The 16,461-nt window shown below is 28.3% G+C and overlaps 1 protein-coding gene across 3 annotated transcripts in view; it reads left to right on the top strand.

Moving 5' to 3' along the window:
• Positions 1–16,461, top strand: part of LOC135960759 (monocarboxylate transporter 10) — a 36,031-nt gene that overhangs the window by 198 nt on the left and 19,372 nt on the right. Inside the window, exons 1-2 of one of the 3 annotated variants that reach the window (XM_065512140.1) lie at positions 67–295; positions 1,268–1,465. The exons of 1 other annotated variant lie outside the window; for it this stretch is intronic. The gene's annotated coding sequence lies outside the window, so the exon portion shown is untranslated. Of the gene's footprint in view, positions 1–66; positions 296–1,267; positions 1,466–16,461 lie in introns of those variants that run through there. One more of the 3 variants, XM_065512139.1, reaches the window with a different exon arrangement.

Genomic DNA, 16,461 nt, shown 5'->3' on the forward strand with positions numbered 1-16,461 from the left:
GGTATATTTATTATCAAGCACTTTTGCTTGCTTGCTCTCACTCTCTCTCCCTCTATACGTTTAACGAAAAAGAAATATCTACATATATACAATATTTATATTTATGTATATAAAAATAAAAAAAAAGAAACTAAATATTAAAAAAAAAAATAAATAAAAAACGCGGTCTATAATCGCTTTAGCTGGTATCGCATGCTCGATTTAAAGTTATGGTGTTGTTGTTGTTGTTTACAGACATACGATATAAACTAAAGATTTTTATAATTCTTTCGAAAGATTAAACAAATAATTTATGGTCGGGCTTTGAGATAACTCTATAACTGTTAAATATATGAGATTAAAAAAAAAAAACGGCGACAACTTTCGCTTTTCAATTTCGCTGCCACTTCTTTAATGAAATTTGTTTTTTTTTAATTTTCCTAATTTTACACCATTTCTCTAATGGAATTTGAAATAGAAAATTTTGAATGGATTCTTCTCGAATATTTATTTTGTTTTAAAATTTGAAAACAAACATGAATGACCTCGAAACTTTGTTAAAACCACAAACATGTTTTCTGTTTTTTTGTTATGTTTTTGTTTAACAAATATTGAAGTTTAAAATAAATTTAAAATTTATTTGAAAGAGAAGTTTTAATAGTTCTATAATTTCTTACTTATTAAAAAAAGAGAGAAATGGTGTAGTGGTATTTAAATATATATATTTTTTTGGTATTTTGTGTGTGAGTTTTTTTGTTGTTCTCATTAGAAGTGGAGTACGTCGAGGCGTTAGGCGCTTTTGGAATTAAATCTCACGCGTTTTTTTCCTGTCGTTTCGTATGTGTTTTCAATGCGGTTGATGTCAACGTTTGGGTCGTACAAAAAATGCGTTGCGTTAAAACGGGGGAAAAATAGTTGATAAAAATAAAACAGATAAATTATAAAAATAAAGAAAATAAAATAAAAAAATATATATAAAATATATATATACGTGTATATGTTTAATATTGAATAAAACACAAACAAAAAAAAATAAAATCTACATAAATACATATAAAAGTGAACAAGATTCAAATTTAAATAAAAAAAAGACTTATTTTTTATGCATAGATTATCTATTTTTTTTATATAATTCTTTCTTTTTTTTTTGTTGTATGTATTTGTTTTAAGAACAAATTTAAAAACAATACTTGTTTAGCACACATTAATATAAAAAAATACATATTAAACATATTTGTTTTCTAATTTACTTATACATTAATAAATTATTAAAAATCATTTCTTTAAGAATCCACAAAACTTAAAAATAAATAAACAAATACTCGTACATATAGAAAAAAGAAAGAACTACTAGCTAACAAATAAACTGAAAAACTTTTTTAAAAGATTCTAACCGAAAGTAAGAGGATTTTCTACCGTCCACGAAACTCACAGTTTAAGCGCCAGAGTTTCAAAATATTTCATTCAAAATTACGCTCAAATAAAGGTAAGTCGTGTTTAAGTTATAAAGAAATACAATATAAGGAGTGCCCATGAAAAAAATGGTACTTTTAGGTTTATCGTAATAAAACTGAAACTATAAAGTGTTTTATATTTATTCTATTATAAACAACAGTTATGTTCTATTAACTTCAAAGCTCTTAATAAATCTCTAAAATTTTGAAAGATGGGAGGTATATTGATTTTGTTTTTCTGTTTGTAACACATCAACATATTTGTCGCAGACTCACATTACTATATAAAGAGTGAGCCAAAATACTTGTAATAAGTTAAATAAAACTTAAGCCGTTAAATATAAAAATTCTCAAAAATACGTAAATTTATTCAAATATTACTCGGTATTTATATCTTTATCCACTTTTTCCGGAAATCCTTCCATTATAGTTACCATTTTGGAAGCGTTGGTCCACTAACGCTTAAAATTTGACATGTTCTGGGATACCTTTCCTGTGTTCTTTAATTATTTTTTTTACAACAACCTTTCCACAGGCCGAAGTTCTGGACAGTTGGGTGGATTTTTTGAATATCACTCAAGGGCCATTTTTCCATAGTGGCATGATGCCAAATCGGGCCAAAAATATGAAGGCACTCTATGCTGTTTTAAGAAATGTTTTTGTAGACACTCTCTAATATATATTTCAGTGTTTATCGTGCCTGATGCCACAAATGATTGGTTTCTTTTGCCATTTACTAGCTGCTTTTCTGATAGAAGTGTTCGGTGTTCTTCGAAAGAGTTGTTCGACTTATTTTTCCTTACCAATATCTGTTAGATATTTTTTTCTTCCTGATGCAGGGTTCTTTCAATGTTCAAATCAACCAATAAATCACTCTATCAGTTTTGATCATAAATGATTCAAGTCCCCATAGAAGGCACATCCGAATATAACACTTTTATTTGTTTTTATATATTTTTTTTTAGCAAAATCAGAATTGCAAACATTGTTTCGATCTCCTACACAATTTCAACTGACACTTAAGTTCTTTTCAGATGTTTCCGTTCATGCAATCACAACCCACTTAATAACTTGTTAACCGAATAGAAAGTGACGTTATTGGCCCAGATACAATTATTATTTCAGACTATTAAAATTCTAAAAATCTTCTTTATAGGTCTCTTGATAACCAGTTTGGAAATATTCTGGACCCGATCAAAAAGAAATATGGGTTTAAAAAAGATTACATCTCCACTTCTTCAACTTTCTTAGGTTTCAAAATATACATACTTTCTATAACTCCAAGGTGTTCTGCTCACTAAATCTCATTACATTTTCCAACTCCAAGAAAAAAGAAAGAAACAATATATTCGGACACACCCTGCTTGTCATCTAAAATTATCAAAACTATATTTTAAGCTTTTTACCAATTTTCGAAAAACTAAGCATTCAATTAGAATAAGATTTAGTAGCATTACCTTTCTGACAGTAGTGTTTCTGTCACTTGTGTGTAAACAATGTTATAAACCTAAATGTATGCACCATTTTTTTCCTGTGCACTCCTTATTTTTATACATAAAATATAATAAACTTTTCATTTCTGCCTGTTGTCTAATTCTAGTGAGTTAACTTCTTTTGTTTTTATTATTTTTGCCTCTTTCTTGTTTGGCTTTTTACTGTGCTGTTTAAGTGGTAAAACCGGCGATACTTGAACTCAGTCAGATGCTTTAAAAGCAACAAAAAAAAAAGAACAACAACAACAAAACATTGTAATTATAAAGGGTGTAAACTATGTTTACACTGTTTCCGTAATGTTTAAAGAGTTGCGGGGACGGTGGGGGGAGTAGACATTTAAATTAGCTTAACCCTTTTTGGCATATTTGCAAACATGCTTGCTTGGTCATACGGGTATTAGGTTTCCTCATAAAATCAATGAAAAATAAACATAATTTTGTCTATGTTTTCTCTAAAACATACCAGCAAGCAAACTTGGAATGCCTTTAAGTTTGTAACTATTTAAAAGTTTAAATCCATTAAGTGATTTCTGTCATTTGTTTTTTTTTATTGATAACACTGTGTAACGGGAAACATTCACGGCTACGTGACTAAATTTAGGCGGTAGGCCTGATTGAAAACATTAGCACACTATCTAATTTATTTATTTTTATATTTATTTATATTACACATGATATTCTAACTTAAATAATTTACTGAGCAGAGTAACGAAGACTTTAAGCCCTTTGTAGTGAAACAGACCAGAGAATCGAACCCGCAACCCTCAAACTGATAGGCTAGGACAATACCAACAAGCCTACCGAAGCACAAACTATCTAATTATTAAGTAATAAATTTAAATAAATTTTATAATTATGTTAAAAAACAGAGATTCGAATAAATTAATTCAAGATAAAAAACACGGAAATCATGATTTTTTACCAATATCTCGATTCCTAACTCATTTACATAGATAATATGGATATCAAATGAAAGACTTTCAAAGACTTATCTAACGATATATAGGTATAACGCTATAAAATACGACTGTAGTACAGACTATGGATCAATTGCGGTTTCATGTCTGGCCGAATATTCTGCTCGCTTCAAACGTATCAGTTGCGTTCGGTACAGGTTCTCTGTGATGGTCTGGTCACATTTCACAATAGGTTCACAATTATGGTTGAGACCAACCATATTATGGTTGAGACCAACCATATTATGGTTGAGACCAACCATATTATGGTTGAGACAACCATATTATAGTTGAAACGAACCATATTATGGTTAGGACCAACCATATTATGGTTGGTCCTAACCATAATATGGTTGGTCCTAACCATAATATGGTTGGTCCTAACCATAATATGGTTGGTCCTAACCATAATATGGTTGGTCTCAACTATAATATGGTTGGTCTCAACTATAATATGGTTGGTCTCAACTATAATATGGTTGGTCTCAACTATAATATGGTTGGTCTCAACCATAATTGTGAACCTATTGTGAAATCTGACCATATTATGATTGAGACTTAATTTAATTTAAGTTTTCTCTTTGCTGTTTTATTTAGGAGGTTTCAGAATATACAAACAAAAAATAATAATATCAATGGTAATTTGAATTCAATGGTTTTTGGGAAAACTCAATTTGGGACAATAATTAGGTTCTGTTATTCTCTGTGATGAAAAAATTCATACATATTTCGAAAATCAAACCTATGTGAGATAACATTAACTCTGCTTAAATATAATTTAATTCAATTCTTTGTTTTTGATGTTGCCAGCATTGCTTTACAGTATTTTATATGTGGCAATGTTGTACGAAATGCATATTTATGCCAACTCAATATTACAAAACAGTCAAACATTATTGAATTGAACTTGCAAATATGTTAATTTCGCTAACAAATATTATTAAAGTAATTATGTTTTAAGTGAAATTAATAATAAAAACATTATTTAATAATTAAAATTGGTTATTGGCAGTTTTTTTATGATAAAGTTATTTTAATTATAGCATGCACTCTACTTTTTGAAAGTAGATTGAAAATGTTTTTTTTAGTAACAAAATTATGAATAAACTAAAGTCAACTGGCGCCAAAAAGTAATAGTTTTTGCTTGTGGAAAATTAACAAATAACATTAATATTTATTAGTAGTTTAGCATTAAATTCTATTTTAAAAACAAAAAATTAAATTGTTTAAAACCCCCAATAAAAAAAAAACTTCTGATTAAACTCTAATCAAATGTGATAAAACCAAAACTCATTTACTCATGTTGCTAAGAAAAAAACCCAACAGCTAATTTCAAAACATGTAATCTATTTCTTTTTATAGATGGAGTGTTAACATTATCTTAACAGAAATTTAAGCTTTTAAAACTTAAGTTTCATAAAATTTTCTAAAGATTTATGACAGGCCACGAAAAATTATTTTATAAATCAGATTTAAGTTAAACAAAATTGGTTTATAACTACAATTGGTGGATAGATAAACTAAACTATTTTAAATAGCGTATTAGATAAAATTTCAACAAAAAACATATTTGTCTTTTCATTATCTAGATTCTAGAACATAAACTGCCAAAAAAAAATATGAAATAAAAAACTTAATTATTTTATTAGGTACTACTTGTCAGTTTGTTTGTTTAATAAACAATGAACAAATATTCATGGTTATTTTTAATAATGTTTAAATATTTTTATATTTTATTTTATTTCATAAAAATTGTTTCAAGTTGTCAACTTAGTATCTGAGAGTAACTTTTGGGGTTAGCACGTTTTTTTTCCAGTTGTCTTCAATTTAATACTTTATTGTATTTTATACTGGTAAGAGTTTTTATCATCATTATTAATCGTATTAGAATTTTAAGAAAACAATTTATATTAAGTAATACTTGTTGAATTTTTACTATAAACACTTGGAGAACAAAACAATATAATGCAATATTTATTTAGAATTAAATGTTTTGTTTAATATTCATAAAAATGCTAATGATAAGACATTTCCCTAGCAATTTAAATTTATTTAATATTTAATCTCACAAACTGTATTAATGTGGGCCAAGGGAGTCACGTCAATATTATAAAAAAAAATGTTAAACTAATAATTTGAATTAAATGTAATTCAAATATTTAATACTTAAAACTTAATTAATTGCTTAATGTCTTGCCTATAATTAAAAACCTATGAAAATATTTTGGCAAACACTTGAACTTCTAAATTAAACACTACTATTGTGAATCATAATTTCATTTCAAATCCATTGTTTTAGTAAAAAAAAAAAGAAAATAAACCCCCTGACCTTGTGAAACTAATTTAATAAATCTGAGAAAATGTTTAAAATATTAACTACATAATGTTAAAAGAGTTTAAAAGTTTAAAGGTGGCCAAGTAGAAAAAACTTAAATTATTTTTTAAAATCTAAACATATTTACATACCTACCTATGTAGGTACTTAAGTAGTTTGTAAAAAACACGTTTAACACAAAAAAAGTCGCCTAAACAATAAGAGGTATTGAAGAAGTATTTCATTCATTGAGGCGCATGAATAAACTTTTTTTTTAGCTTTTAAATGCATAAGTATCTCTATCTATCTATACATAGCGTAGATGTTTTTGCTGTTTTATGGCTGACATTCAATACACACTTGATGCTTTTATTCTGGTTTGTAGTAAGTATCCCATACATAACTTACTAAAAACAACAACAACAAAAACAGCGGCTAAAATGTTTAAACTCACACCTCATGCATTAAACACATTGAAGACAGCAGGCTTCACGACTTCACGAACACAAATGCTGCTGGCTGAAGTTGCAGCCGTGCGGCAGCCGGTGAATTCTTTTAAAGACGACAGCTTCAAAGTAAACAGCTGATTTATAATTCAGTGATGTCACTTTAATTTTTTATTTTAATAAAAAATAACCGTACAAAATTCCAAAGTAATTAAACGTTAAACAATTATTTTGAGTAAATATATATATGTGGTAATAATTTATGTACCTGTTATTAATTCATTTCAATATGGTTATCAGAAACTTCTCTTAATTAAGTAAAAAAAAATATATTTTTTTAAGCACTAATTTGATTTACATTTTTTATTATATTAGCAACACTATTTCTGTTTTGAAGTTGACAAAAATAGAAATTAGCCTAATTGGGCAGCAGCAGCAAACGAAGTCGTGTCGTCGTGAAGTTGTGCTGTCGTCAAAAGAATCGTCTTCATATAAACGTGTGTATTCTATTTTTGACAGATTGAAGTCGGAAGCCTGCTGTCTTCAATGTGTTTAATGCATCAAGATCAATGAAAAAGATCTTCCAGACTTTTATGCAACAGCAGAGCTGGTTACTCTTGTGCTCTTAAATCCAAAACCTTAATACTCATAAGTTGAAATAAATTAAAGCCGGTTATATTTATTTGAAATTGACTACAACAACTACAGCAATAACAGTCGTACAAGTGAAACCCGGCCAAACATTATTACCAAATACCAACCAACCACATTTGATCATGGTAAGAAATAATCATTACTGATTATTAAGAATCATGTGAAAAAGCCTACCACATTTACTATATTTATGCAGGTTTAGAGTATTTTAGTTTAAGAGTAAAGAACTAATGCTCTTAAAAAAACAACTTTTTAGCTCATATAAAGAGAAATACAGCTTAACTTGAAAACTATTTAATAAATATTTACGATTTTCCTTAAAAAAACCGGCAGCTCTGACTGCAGTATACTGCTGCAAATACGAGGGATAAAACACAGGTTTTTGGATACAAAATTATTTTATATCTCCTTTGAGCACTATGCACTTTGTCCAACGATTCTCAAATTTGTTTATCTCTTCCAAAAAATAAGATTTGTTACGGTCATCAAAATAGGTATTTTTTGTGAGATGATTTTATTGTTGGAGTGAAATCTCTTTAAGCCGAAACATTTCTTCATGTGTGGAAACAAGAAATAGTCACTCAAGGCTAAATCCGGAGAATAGGGCGGAAGAGGGACAACATCTCGTAGCTTAATTCATGGATTTTTGCCATGGAAACTGCACTTGTGTACACCATTGCATTGTCCTGGTAAAAAAGATATTTTTTCTTGGTCAACTCCTACAAAATTGAAAACACTGAGCCATGTGAGATGCCTATCTTTCGCACTTTCAATCTCCGATTGGCCAACAAAATGTCGTGAATTTTTTAATTGTTTCGGGAGTAGAGACCACAACGAAATTCAGTAAACCACTGTTTTAACATTGAAATTGATGGTGCAGCGTTCCAATAGTATTTATTAGGCTTAGTCTTTATTTGAGTGATTCACGAAATTCACTTTTTTCCAATTTCTCCTCAAGTCACGAGGTAGTCCTTTTTTACAGGAGTCAACTGACAAATGCCTGTTGACAGGAGCAGTGTTGCCCTTTCAGTTAAGAGCCGGGAAATTTAAAAAGTCGCGGACTTTTTGACTTACTCTTGTATGTATAAAATAAATACATTTTATTGGGTGTATGACTAAAATATTCAAAGTATTGGCCATTGTTAGCTATGATCTTCTCCCATCTTTCTGGCAACAAATGGATTCCGAGCCAAAAAAAAAACAACTCATCTTTTGAGGCCAAGAACGAATCAAGCCCATATCGGATACTCTGTTCCAAAGTGAAGCATATCCCAGAGAGAGCGTTCTGAATCGATCGAAAGAAATAGTAGTGAGACAAAAATTTCATGTTTGGCCGCATATTCTGGTCGTTTTTCGGCAAATACTCGCTTCAAACGATTCAATAACGTTCGGTGCAGGTTCCCTGTGATGGTCTGGCCAGATTTCTGCAGCTCATAATATATAGGATCCTTTTGCTCCCACCAAATACAGAGAATTACCTTAACACCATGGATATTTGGCTTTGTTGTCGATTCGGCTGGTTGTCCGGGCTTCACATAAGATCTCTTACGCTTCGGGTTATTGTAATGGAAACATTTTTCATCGCAATAAATAATTCGATTCAAAAATGATTTTCTATTGAAGCGTTCAAGCATAATTTCGGACATGAAAAATAGTCCAAATTCCCTACTTTTGGATGAATCCTGCTGCTCGCAAATGTATTGAAATTGCTGGTTCATGGAGTAATCCATGTTCCAATCCATGTTCTTCAAAACTTTTATCATCCAATGAATTTAAGGCTTTTGGACTTTTTTATATAGAAGAGAGTTGGTTGGTTGAATAGTCTGTTTTAATAAATTACGATTCTGATTTTTATCAAAAAATTGCTTGGTAAAAACTAATTTTTCCTTTTAAAAAAAGTATTCGCTAATTTAAAAGCGATTCGTCAGGGGTTAACGATATTTAATCATCTTAATTTTTGGTAGAATGTGATGAAACAGAAATGGATAGTAGACCAATATCAAATGATTCAGAGGTAGATGACAGTGTTTAAAAAAAATTCAGTTAATTGTATGAATTTGTTCTTTTTCATTTTATTTATCATTTCTTAATAGGAAATGTTCAGTTCACAATTGCTCCCACATACAAATCCATATATGCAATAAAAACTTTTATATTTTTTTATTAATTCAATTAGAAAATTTGTTAAAAAAAAAAATAGTAAGAAGAGTTGTCAAATACATGTCCAATATTTTATTACCCATGTTTGCTCAAAATACCCAATATTTTATGGTTTTTAAAATTTATTATAGAAAAGTAAAACTTACTCTTTAATAGTACTGAAGATTAGGTCTATTTTAAGTATTTGTTTTTTATTTATGTGCTGAAAGTCTGGTTAGTAGTAGTTATGTATTGGACAGAAATATACAATAAAAAAAAACAGATCTGAAAAAGAAGATATCAGACAGACGGACAGACAGATCAGGAGGTAGTTAAACAACATGCGCATTTTATAAAGTCATTGCTAACAATGATTTTATGGGTTTTCTTGTGCCAGTAGGAATTGTTGTGCTGTAGTTTTCTTTTCGATTTGCACTGTGGTTTAAAACAAAGAAAATTATACAAATTAACATTCACATTCAAGTGGTAAGAAACATTATTGAGGAATTCCACAGGTTTTTTTAAATTTATTTTATATTTTTATAAGAAATTGTTATTTTTTCTTTTTATTTTTATATTTTGCTTGACCACTGTAGCATGTTGTTGTTTAATAGAGTTAAAAATGTTTGGAATTTTTCTTATTTTTTTTCTGTTGTTGTTTAAGTTAAGACGATGAACCATACTGCAGAACTGTTTAATCATTCAATTCACATGTACATCCATGTCTTTATTTCTTTTTTTTTCATATTTATTTCTTTAGACTGGAGGGAATGGGTTGCTTTTTAAACATGGTCGTAGTACAACAAGTCAGATAAATCACAATCACAAAGCCAAAAATTGAAACAAAGTATAAAGCTGAATTTTAAAATAAAACAAAAAATAAAATATTTTTGAAATAAATTTGAATTTTTTTTTTTTCAAAAATTAAACAATATTTTATCTTAATAAACTGAGGCTTATTATCAATAAAAAGTTAACTTAAAGTTAGCACTAACTATAATATTTAAACTGAAATATGTCACATTTTGCTAGGAATAAGTTGTAGTTGAAATATTTATTTTGGTTAAAGTTATAACCAAAAGTTAGTGCTAACATTCATTAAAGTTTTTGTTATTAATGGGGATTACAATGCTGTTAAAAAATAGTTATACCAGTAGAATTTAATAACTGATTTGCTACATTGTTTATAATTCCAAAAACAAATGCCAAAGTTTATAAATTTTAACAATTTATTTGACCTTTGACCTTCAACCTCTTACAGATATTTTTAGATGATTTTAGGGTTTCTAATTTCCCGGACATTTCCATAATAAAAAAATCTGTCCATTCCAGGAAATCCCCGCAAACTTTTTTATACTAAATTAGACCAAACACAAGTAAAATATATAAAATAATAGGTTAAAATTTAATAAAACTCAAAACAGTAAACGCTATATTTTTTTATTATTTAAAACCTTTATAAAATAGTGCATTGTATTATTATAAAAAACGAGCGATTTTTTTACATTGAATAGATTCGCTTACTGAAACGAGTAAATCTTGTGGATTCGATCTACAGAATACCAAATTCTTTGAATTCGTTTTAAAAACGAAATCGTTACTCGGAATCGGCTTATAGAACCGGGGGTATATCTACAGGAGTTTAAAATATCAATGTTCTCACTTTTTGTACCTTTTATTTGAGTTTGATGGTCTTATTTCTCTCAGTTTTTTATTAAAAATAAACGACAAACTCTTTTCTAGTTTATTGAGTTCAAAACCTCCTAAATTCGTGTTAATTTAAAAATATTGGGAAATTTTTTTTTACTTAAGAAATGCCTGGAATTTAAGGGGTGGATGCTGCAAACTTTAATTTTTAAAAAATAAAATCTGGTGTTTCTTTTCATGAAATTATTCACTTCTCACTTTCACTTTATCATAACAATTATTGACGTTTGTTGTCAAGACAAAGTTGTCTGAGCAAAAGCACTAACAATTTTGTTACAACGAAGCAATAAATGGAGACTATAGCTGATATTTTTTTTATCTATACATCGATTTTTATGTTTATCATTATAAAAATTTAGTTAGAATTGACAAATCGATTTTTAAAAACTGCAAATTTACAATTTACAGCAGGTTGATTAAGCCATACAATTTTGTTGGAAAACCTTTTATGCTCCTCTTTTTATATCGTATCTATAATAGGTTTATTTCCTTTAAAACAAATCCAATTCTCTTTCTTTCATTGTCACCTAAGGTAAAATATAACAAATAGTTCCCGGTGAAAATTTAAAAAAATTATAGAATTTAAACTTTAAATTAAACAGCGATTCTGTTACTTTGTTTCAACCACAATTATATATTTCATATTTATGGTGGCATTCTTGTTTATTTAAGACTTCTTTGCAGACAATATTTATTTAAGTATTTATGTATTGTATTATTAAGTGACAAAAAAAACAGAGAAAGAAAAGAAAATTGAGAAAAAACAATTGCATTCATTTCACGCATTTTGAAAATGAAAGAAAACATAATAAAACAACATCACATACAAATTACGCCCTACAATAAAAAAAAATAATAATAAATAAATAACAGCAACAACAACAATTACAAGAAGTATTCGATATACCGTTAAGTGTCACTAAACGATTAAATGCAACACTACACTACACAGCCACTCTCATACAACAAGTTGAAATGTAACGTTAAAACATTTACGATGAACACATGAGAACCAATTACATACATATAGATACACACACTCGTACATTCACAAACAATTCTACTGCGATATACAATTGCTGAAGTACATACAACCCAGCAGTTCTGCTGCATTGACTATGTATGTGCACTTTGTAATGCAAAAAGAAGTCAATTGGTTACCTTATACCTGCCAGCTAATCTAGCAACTCCAGCAGTTCTGCATTTACTATACAAGACTCTTTGAATGACTCCAATTTGGGTAATTTGACATGTATGTGCTCTTTGTAATGTAGAGAGGAGTCAATTGATTACTTTATACATCCCAGGTAAACTAGCGTGAAGTCAAACGCCACTTTAGTGTCTCTAAGTAATCTAGAATTTACTAAACTTCAGAAAGTAATTATTTAACACACCAGACGTTTTATATTGCAGAGTAAATTGTCGCTAAGTGTGTATTTGTAAAGAGGAATTTGCTTTTTGTAATTTATCCTGGCACAATTTTGACATAACCAATTCTGTAACCAGTGATATCTGCAATCATGGGTAAAATCACTAGTTCGGGACACTTATCTAAAACTGCTGGGACAAACTATTTCACACACGCATTCATCAATACATTCAGCGATACAAGAAAAAAAAGATCAATAGACTTTTTATTTGATTGGAATTAAATTAGACAACTATTTAAAAGAATGTCAAAAAAAAAAGAAACAATCACACACACCACCAAACAAACGAATTTTTGAGAAAAAATATTTGAGTGAAGTGAACATTTATTTTTTATTATATTAACCTTATAATTAATTCACGCGTTTTTTTGTTGTTGTTATTGTTGTGGAAGTTTGAACTGAACTCTTAATAAATTAAAAAAAAAACAAACGATTTGAAGGTTTGAAGGTAATAAGATCAATAGTTTACCTTTTTCATTTAAATATTGAACATTTAAGAAAAAATGCCGCAAATAAATAATTATATACAACAAGTACGTATCTATGTGTATTACACGTGTATGCTTTCAAACATGTAAAACAACAAATGATGTTAAGTAATATTGTAAAAATAGTAGCATCTAATTATGAAAATTATTTTTAATTAAGAAGTTTATCATTTGAGATAAAAGCTGCAAAAATGTAAGGGCACTGCTACACGTTCAATATATATATTGTGATATTTGGATCGTGATCTAGATTTCAGAATATTAGGTTATTCTGCGATCCATCAATACTGCATGATACACGTTCAATAAATATCGCGATACTGGATCACGGTGAATATGTGTATATTGAACGTGTATCAGTAGCCTAAGAATAAATGTCGATAGTAATAAATGTCGATAGAATTTCGAGAAGTGTGCTTGGGACTAGATTTGCCAGGGATTTCTCTGACTTTTTCCATTCCCGAGAAATAATCAAAGAATCTGTTCAATCCCGGCAATTCAGCCTCACTTTTTACCAAATTGAAGAAGTAAAGCAAAACTTCCCGCGAACGTTGGCACAAAATTCGACATTTTAGAAGCAAAAAAACTTTGTAGTTTACATTACACCATTTCCATTTACAATATTTCAGAATATTTCAATTATATTTTAGAAATTTCTATTGTATTTCAAAAATTTCCATTTGTTTTTCAGAAAATTCTAATAGGAATACCAATGGAAATTAGAATCTTTTTAAGTATAAATTAAAACTTCTGAAATACAAATGGAAATTTATGAAATACAATTGGAAAATTCTGAAATACAATTAAAAATTTCTGAAATACAATGGAAACTTCTAAAATATAATTGAAATATACTGAAATACAATTAGAAACTTCTGAAATACAATTGGAAATGGTGTGTAATGTTCAATAACTAAGTGAGAATAAATGACACCTTTAAAATTATACGCCATATATTGTAAAACCCGCATTTTTAAGTCATATACCCAATAAAACTAATCTAACGTTAATCCACTTTGATAATTTTTGGTTCTAGTTTAAATTTCGTAGTATTGCCATTCACATAATTTTTGGTTCTAGTTTAAATTTCGTAGTATTGCCATTCACAACTTCAGAAAATGTCACATTTTGTTATCAAGACGGTGAGTAATTTATGGATAAGAAGAAGAAATTTGTAGCTGGAAAAATCAAATTAAAACAAAAAATTTAATCACAAAATATATTTTCAAGTTTCTTAAATCTTCCTTAGCTCCGAAATGGCTCATTTTTATGTTAGTTTATGCGGCCAATGTTGGCAAATAAAACAAACAACATTCGTAGATTAAATTAAATTTAACCTTCAAGTCAAAAACCCGCCCTTAAAGGTGGAAGGCTTAACTTCATGTGTGTAAACGTGAAAAGGGGTTTCGCAGCAATTTTAAAAGAAAATGGAAATAAAATTTCTGCGATTAATCCCAAATGTAAATTGGCTCTTAATTTATTGTCCAAGTAATTGCCTAGAAATTTTTCCAAAATCCATAGAATTCAAATCGCAACTATAATCAAAATTTTTTGCGAGATATTGACTTTACTTTTGTCACATTCTATTGTGTAATATAGAATATTTTTTTTTTAATATTTTTATTTTCGAAAACTATTGCTATGAAGAATCAATGTGTTCAAGGTACGTAAGTCTACACATAGCGATAAAGGGTGGAAAATAAAATTCAATTAGCTTGTTGATTAAATACTATATGATGTAGTAATAATACATGTTGTTTGTACTTAGTTTAGTTTTAGTTTAGTTCATAATCATATGTACAAGTATTTACGAGTAAATAAGTAATAAGACTAGTAAAAGATGATAACCTTATTCCTTATACCGCGTGTACTCTGTAAAAACTATTTAATAATAAAAAGAACAATAACATCAACAAGACACAGCCGATCGTAAATATTATCACAAGCCAATAGTTTTTATTGCTACAGTGTGGACAATACAAACAAAAACTATTCAAAAAAGTAAATGTTCACTTTTCTAGTTTATAGATTAAAAACGCGCACCGTGACAACGTCAATGACATCTACTTAAAGTTGTTATTTTTTTTCTTACATTTCTTTTTGATTGATCTTTAAACATCTATTGTTGTTGTCGTTATTATTTGTTTTAAAATAGTTTTTAAATATAAAAATCTTTGATTTTGTTCTCTTTTTTTAATAAATATTTATTTGTTGTTAATTTCAATGTAGTATTTGGGGTTGGGGTACTTAGACTGTAGAAAGAGATTATTGACTTTAAAAACTGTTCCAAATTGAATTGCTTTGTTTGATTTCGAAAATAGATTTCAGTAAATATAATTTTGAAAGTAATTCAAGTAAATATTATTTGTGTGTATGTATGTACTTCAGTAATTATTATTATTTATACATATAATTTTTAAATGTGCCACAGTTTATTGTTGCGATTGTTCAGTTTATAATTTATAAGACACAAACACAAAAACCTCAAAATCAATATGTATTAAAATAATAAACTAGTATTTTTAAATATCATTTAAAACTAGCTTAGACATATTTACATAAACTACAACTAAATAGTATGTATTTATTAAAATAACCTCATAAATATTTGTTTCACAATTTAGTATATAAACATTTTAATTTACTTTATAGTTTGTTTCTTCATTTTCAAGATTTTTAAAGAAAATGTTTGTCTGCAAATTTCGGGAATATCATTATAATTTTTCTTTTTAAAATTACAGTATTATTTCTGCACATACAAAATAGATTCATTATGATCTGGTGCCAATGAAATAAAACCAATTATATCTATAGGCTTTTGGATATTAGCAATAGCAAATCAGTTGACAGAAGAAAAATTCAGCCACAAAAGAAAAAAAATTATCATTTAGACTGAATCATTTGATTAGCAATAAGTTGATTTAGTACATCCTAAATTATTTTCTCTGTGGGACAAAAACAGACAAATATTTATTTAAACCAAGAAAATTAATATTAATATTCCATCATGACAACGATCGGTCACATGTTGCAATACCTGTTAGAAAGTATTTAGAATGATGTGGTTAGGAAGTTTTGCTCATCCGCTTTATAGTCCAGACCGTGCCCCGTCCGATGGTATACGCTTCAGTTTGGAACAGAACGTTCTTGCCATCAAAAGATGAAAAGTTCTTTTGGCTCGGAATCCATATGTTGCCAGAAAGATGGGAAAAGGTCATAGCTAACAATGGCCAATACTGAGAATAAATTTATATTGTACAAATATTTCAAAATAAAAGCTAAAAATTTAAAAAGTCATACTCCAAATATTTTTAGATCAGACTAATCTGATTATTAATTGGCATTTGATCTACAAGTAAAACCCCAAACTTAATAATAATTTTTTACAACTTTCAACAATT

Source organism: Calliphora vicina, chromosome 5 (genome assembly GCF_958450345.1).
Source record: "Calliphora vicina chromosome 5, idCalVici1.1, whole genome shotgun sequence".
In the NCBI taxonomy this organism is placed as follows: Eukaryota; Metazoa; Arthropoda; class Insecta; order Diptera; family Calliphoridae; genus Calliphora; species Calliphora vicina.